Raw genomic sequence first — 6,233 nt, 5'->3', positions numbered from 1 at the left:
AGAAGAAAGAGATGTTTTACAATGAGTGTAGTGGAACACTGCCCTAGGTTGCTCAGAGAGGTGGTAGATGCCCCATCCCTGGAAATACTCCAGGTCAGGTTGGACAGGGCTCCGAGCAACCTACTCTAGTTGCAGATGTCTCTGCTGACTGCAAGAGTGTTGGACTAGAAGATCTGTAAAGGTCCCCTCCAACCAAAATCATTCTGTGATTCCAGCGCTTACATAGCTGGATGTCAGTATCCCAGAGATAAAGCACAAACATCTCCTGTAGCAAAGTGATCGCTGCTGGTGACTCTGCTCACAAATTCTCCTCAGCTTACCAGGAAGTACATCTGGAAGCTGTCATGTCCCAGATCCCAGTTTTAAGTCCTTGTCAATGAAGAATTTCACAAATTGCAATACAAAGAAAAACCAAACCTATTTCCTCATCTATCTGATGCAAATGAGGCTGTTTCATGACTTGTGAAGTCTTTGCCAGGATTTGTTGCCAACAAAGCAGCTCCCAGCTACCAGCTGTTCCTCTCATCGGGGCCCATCCTGCTCACCCATCAGGAGAACTTAATTTTACAAACTGATTATCTTTCAAACACACCAAATATTCATGTATCCCGAAAACGGGTTCTAAAAGTAATTCTGCAGGTTGCAGAATGCCCCAATTTCCTTCAGACACCTCCACTGACATGTCCATGCAGACCCTATGCAAATCTGGGTGATCAAAGCAGACACTAAAACTTGGCACCAGTGTTTGTGGCTTTGGCAGGAGTTTTGTGTTGCAGTCTAGAGTCACCTCGAAGAGCATGTGCGGTTCACATACTCCTGTGCTTCCGCTTGCAACCCTGGGCACTTTTGCCAGCTTCCAACTGCTCTGCCATGCTGCCTTGCCAGCAAAGTTACCTATCAATGTTGTCTCTACGCTTGGGTCAGGGTGACCAGTGGTGACTGCCCAGTAAATAGCAGCATGGAGCCAGATTTGCTCACTTTGATACTGTACACCCAGAGAGTCAACATAGCCAGCAAAAAGATGGGGGATGTTTTTTCCAGCTGGACTACAGCATTGGCTTGATTGGTATGATTTCACCCAGAAATGTACTGAGATTCTCCATATTCTTTCCATTTGGTATTACAAGTAGGAACTAGTCTAGTTGTAATGGAGAGGCTGCACAATAATGTAGGAAGCAGTTGTTCAGCTGCAGATCAGACTGGAGCCTTTACCAGCTGCTGCTCTGCAAAAAACATATCCATACATCACAGAATCTCAGCATAATGGGGAGTGATATGACCTCTGGAAATCCCCTAGTCCAACCAACCCTGCTAAAGAGTCACCCAGAGAAGCTTGCCTAGCATCACAAAGTCCAGATGGGTTTGGAATCTCTTCAGAGGAGACTCCACAATCTCTCTGGACAGCCTGTTCTAGAGCTTCAGCACCCTCACAGGGGAGTTTTTTCTCACATTTGAATGGAACCTCCTGGGTTCCAGTTTGTTGCCCCTTGTTCTGTTTCTGGGCACCTTTGAAAAGAGTCTGGCCCCGTGCTTTTGTCCCTGCCCTTTAGATATTGATAAGCATTGATGAGGTCCCCCCTTAGTCTTCTCTTGTCCAGGATAAACAGTCCCAGATGCCCAGCAGCAGGGCAGTTGGCCTGCCAACTGACAGCTACACATCAAATACAGAGTCTGCTTTTCTTCCCTGATACCTAATCACACCAGATTAGAGCTAATCCACCATCAGGATCTTCCTATTTTTTAGAAAAGCAGTGCCAACCATCTGAAAAATAATGGGTGGCAGAAGAGCAGAAGACAAATTATAGGACCCTGGGTGTGGAGGAGTGGGACTTTGGACTGCTATTCACTAGATCACCTCAGGGCATGTTAGGATTGTGTAATATCAACAGCAGTACAAAGAGATTTGCCCTTTCCCTGTCCAGAAAACCAAATAGATACATTACAAAAACATCATCTCAATATGGCAACAATGATTTACCAGATAGCAGGGCAGAGCAACTGCAGCTCTGGAGGAGTCTCTGGAGGAGACCTGCAATTATGCACAGTCCTACCACATCACCTCACTTGATATTCTTGTCAATTGGATCTACTTTGTCCTATACATAACATTATGTACCCAGTGGGCTTCTCACAGTGCCAATACTCCTTCCCATCACCAGAATTTGCTCTTCCAGTGAGTATTGTGAGGATGTCCTTGCAGAAGACTGAGTTAGCTATGAAGCAACAAATATTTTGCTGCATTAACCAAACTGTAGCCCCAGGTATGGACATTAGAACTAAGAACTTGCATGCTGACACTCACCAGCTGCTACTGAGACCATCTACAATCAACACTGTTGTGTTGCTCTACCTGATTTTAATCCCAAGAGGTAAACTGACATCTGAACTATAGAGGATAGGCCACAGCAAAATGCAGCCCCGTGGCCTGGGGAGGACAGTTCTAATTCTCTGTTTACTTAGTTGTCCAAGCTCATGATCCTAGTCCTGGCTTTTTTTTTTTTTTTTTTAAAAAAAAAAAAAAAAAAAAAAAAAAAAAAACAAAAACCCAACAGTTTCCAGCTGCATGGAAGGGTTTTCTCTTCCTTATCCTTCATTTCTAGTCACCTTTCCTTCTGTATGCCAGAGGTATTGGAGGTTCTTAGGAGAAGAGGTGGATCAGAGCTCTTCTGCAGACAAATTCTAGTGCACATAATACACAAACAGTTATGGTTCACAGCATAAATTAATTCCATTTTCTGTTTCATCCAACAGCTAATACTTTTGCATGAGATGAGAATAAGGAAGTAAGCCCAGAGACTTTACCAAAAATGGCAGCTAGACCCCAGCTAATGCTCCTAAAAGCTGTGACAGTGATAGAGTACAGTACTTAAGGACAAGTGAGCAGGAAGAGAGAAGCATGTCACTGTTTTGCAGGCAAGCTTCGCGCTTATAAGCAATGTTACATCTTAACTATGTAAGTATTTCACGAGGTAATATCTGAACAAGGTATTTTAATTCCAGGGTTACTTCTGCACTCAAACAGTTTCAGGACCTACATTTGTAGGGATTCAGTGGACTGAATCATTCTTTCAGTTCTGTTATTGGACTCTGACTGGATTTCTCAGCTAAACGCCTGAATGCTTTAAGACCTCCTTACTCTGTCTAGCAAATGGTTGCTTCTGACAGTACCCTGTTTGTAGCCAGTGCTGGTTGCAGTTGGCTAATTACAAACTGAGAGGCTTTGTGTCTCAGTCCTACTGCTTCTAAGTATTTAAAGAATCTGCTTGACAGTTCTGTATGGAAGACCCTTTTAAAACAGTTATTTATACCCACTATTTGCCCCCAGGTATCTACAGTGTGCTGCCACCCAGTTGCTTTGTGCGTATTCCCAGGTCATTCCAAGTGTCATATGGCATCTATTCAATGCCTGACAAAGTTAGCTCTGGTTTTTTAGCTTTGAGCCCCTTGATAGATTGTGTGTATTTCAAGACAATGGGAACAGGCTCTTTTCAGTGGTTCCTAGTGACAGAACAAGTGGAAACGGGCACAAACTGGAACACAACAAGTACTTCTGAACAGAAGGTAAAACTTCTTTCCTGTGAGGGTACTGGAGAGCTTGACCAGGCTGCCCAGAGAAGTTGTGGAGTCTCTTTCGCTGCAGAGATTCCAAACCTGCCTGGACACAATCCTGGGCAACTTGCTCCAGCTAATCCTGCTTTAGGAAGGAGTTGGGGAGGATAGACTAGATCTCCAGGATCCCTTCACCCCCCATAATGCTGGGATTCTGTGCTTATATTCCCATAACAGGCTTCATCCTGGGATGACAATATCGTTAGCCATTAAATTACCTCACTCCAAGTCTCATTGGATGTTCTGCAATCTTTTTAAAATGCTGTAACCATTGGTCTGGATGTGGTGTCACAGCCACTCACCCAAATTTCTGTGACTCTTCCATTGCAGCTTCTGTTTTCTCCTCAGGCTGCCTATTATCTTGTTCATCCACATTTCTACATATATGGCTTTACAGGATTTAAGTTGCCTCTGTGAGGAGTCACTCAATTCAGCTCTCAAGCATGCTATTTTGCAGCATATCATGTTCATGTTAAACGTTATGTTTTCATTTCTTGCCCTCAGGTTTAATTCCCTGATAATATCATCACCCTCAGCCTCATCAGTTTCATCAGTAATCAAGCAATCAGCAATTAAAGTACATACTAGGAACATTATCACATATTTCACTATTTTTTCCTCATTCACTGGTTGATTAAACGCCAAATAATAATTACAAATTCTCCATGGTTTCTAGGTGGCATTAAACAGACACAGCAGAAGATGACTTTTCTGACTGCACTTGCAAGTAGCCCTCTTTCTTCCAGATAGCATCACAAAATCGTCTGATTTAGTCGCAGGGTTTCCTGACAGAAGTTAGGATCTCTGAACAAATATAATTTGAATAGTAAGTTTAGCCTGCTACTTCCTCCTCCTTCCTATTGTGTGTCACACAGCTGGATGTGTACCAAGCATAGGATTAAAATCCAGGCATCTCACCGCAGCAGGCCCACATTTTATCCCAGCAGAGCCCTGCGCATTGGCAAGAGAAGTGCCAGTGTATGTCAGAATAACAGAGACCAGTTAATCGACTCATTCGACAATACAGCTACCTACAAAGGTAGTATCAAAATTCATGGGATGGATATCACCAAATAGCAATGTTGCATATCACATTCCAACTGTGCTCACTAAGTGTGCAAACAGGGTGCCATCTTATAAAGAAAAGAGCTTGTTATCACTTCTTTATGGAGCAATTACTGCAAGCAGCAGAAACCACAAACTACATTTGGGACTGAAGGTTTTGAAAGAGGAAGTCTGTGTGGAGCCACACTAGTGGAGGAATGTGTGCAGTAGAAATACATATTATGAGCATGCTAGGGAAATTCCCAGACCATGCTTTGCTAGTTTCTCCCCAGCAGAAACCCCAAAACCTTTTTCCACACCACAGAGGTTCAGCAGTCATTTTCGTAGCCAAATTTCTCTGGAGTGGCCATGTAGCCTAAGATACAGTATGAGAACCATAGCTCTAATTTAAACTAGGGCCATTAGAAAGAAAGATTAAGTGACTTTTTGGGTTTGTTTTTGTTTGGTTGGTTGGTTTTGGCATAATGCCTCATGATACATCAGTTCTGATCAAAGGGCTCCTGTTTGTAATTCACACTTCAAAGCAATTTTAAATAAGATCCTACACTCACTTGAGAACATAAACAAGTGACTCATGCTCTAGCTTTTGTTGCCATCAAAGATCTCTTTTAATGAGTATCAGTTATGTTGTTAATCAACTAGAACACAGAAGGTTCCACCTCAACATGAGGAAACATTTCTTCATGGTGCAGGTGATGGAGCACTGGAACAGGCCACCCAGAGAGGTTATGGAGCCTCCTTAGGAGACTTTCTAAAGCCTCCTGGATACATTCCTGTGTGGCCTGCCCTAGGTGATCCTGCTTTGGCACAGAAGTTGGACTGGATGATCTCTGGAAGTCCTTTCCAACACCTATCATACTCTGATTCTAGTCACAGGTTTATACCCAGGTGTTTACCTGAACACTCACCTAAGTTTGAATGGCATGTGTAAGGAGATGTGACAACTTCTTGAACAACAGCCTTAAACCAAAATTAAATATTTAGGAACTTTGCTCTTCAGTCATCCTACTTCCAAATTGTCAGCAGCTATGACATGGAAGTAGACTTGAAAAAAGCACCCACCCTTGCCACTCTAGTAGGTGCACTGTTTGGCTAGTATATTCTTTCACCTACTTAAAACTCTGTTTAGTAATTTTCCACTAGGATTAACATCTGAAAAGGAACTCCATGAAATGTTTAGCACAGTTCTCTGAAACCCAGGTCTCAGATTGTCTGAATATGTACCATTGATTTTATTTGCATTTCAAACAACTCAGATGAAAGCACAAATGCCCAAAAAGGCAGCAGGTGCTTAGAAAGCAACCCTTAAAATAGCTGCATACATACGCAACTACTCTCCACTGTCATCTATGATCCCAATCAGCTCTTTCTGTCTCCCTGGAATAAGGCAAACTATTCTTACAGCATTTAATTTGTTTTAGGGGTAACCAAGTCCAGCTGCTTTGTCTAGCAAAGTAGCACAGCTGCCTTCTCAGTCCAGAGGAGAGGGGGGAAAATGACAAGTACCCACCACTTCAAGAGCTCCATTCCCAGGGTCTCACAAACCTGACTAGAATCTG

This window comes from Pogoniulus pusillus, chromosome 13, assembly GCF_015220805.1.
Source record: "Pogoniulus pusillus isolate bPogPus1 chromosome 13, bPogPus1.pri, whole genome shotgun sequence".
Classification (NCBI taxonomy): domain Eukaryota; kingdom Metazoa; phylum Chordata; class Aves; order Piciformes; family Lybiidae; genus Pogoniulus; species Pogoniulus pusillus.
Note: the sequence above shows the minus strand (reverse complement) of the source record.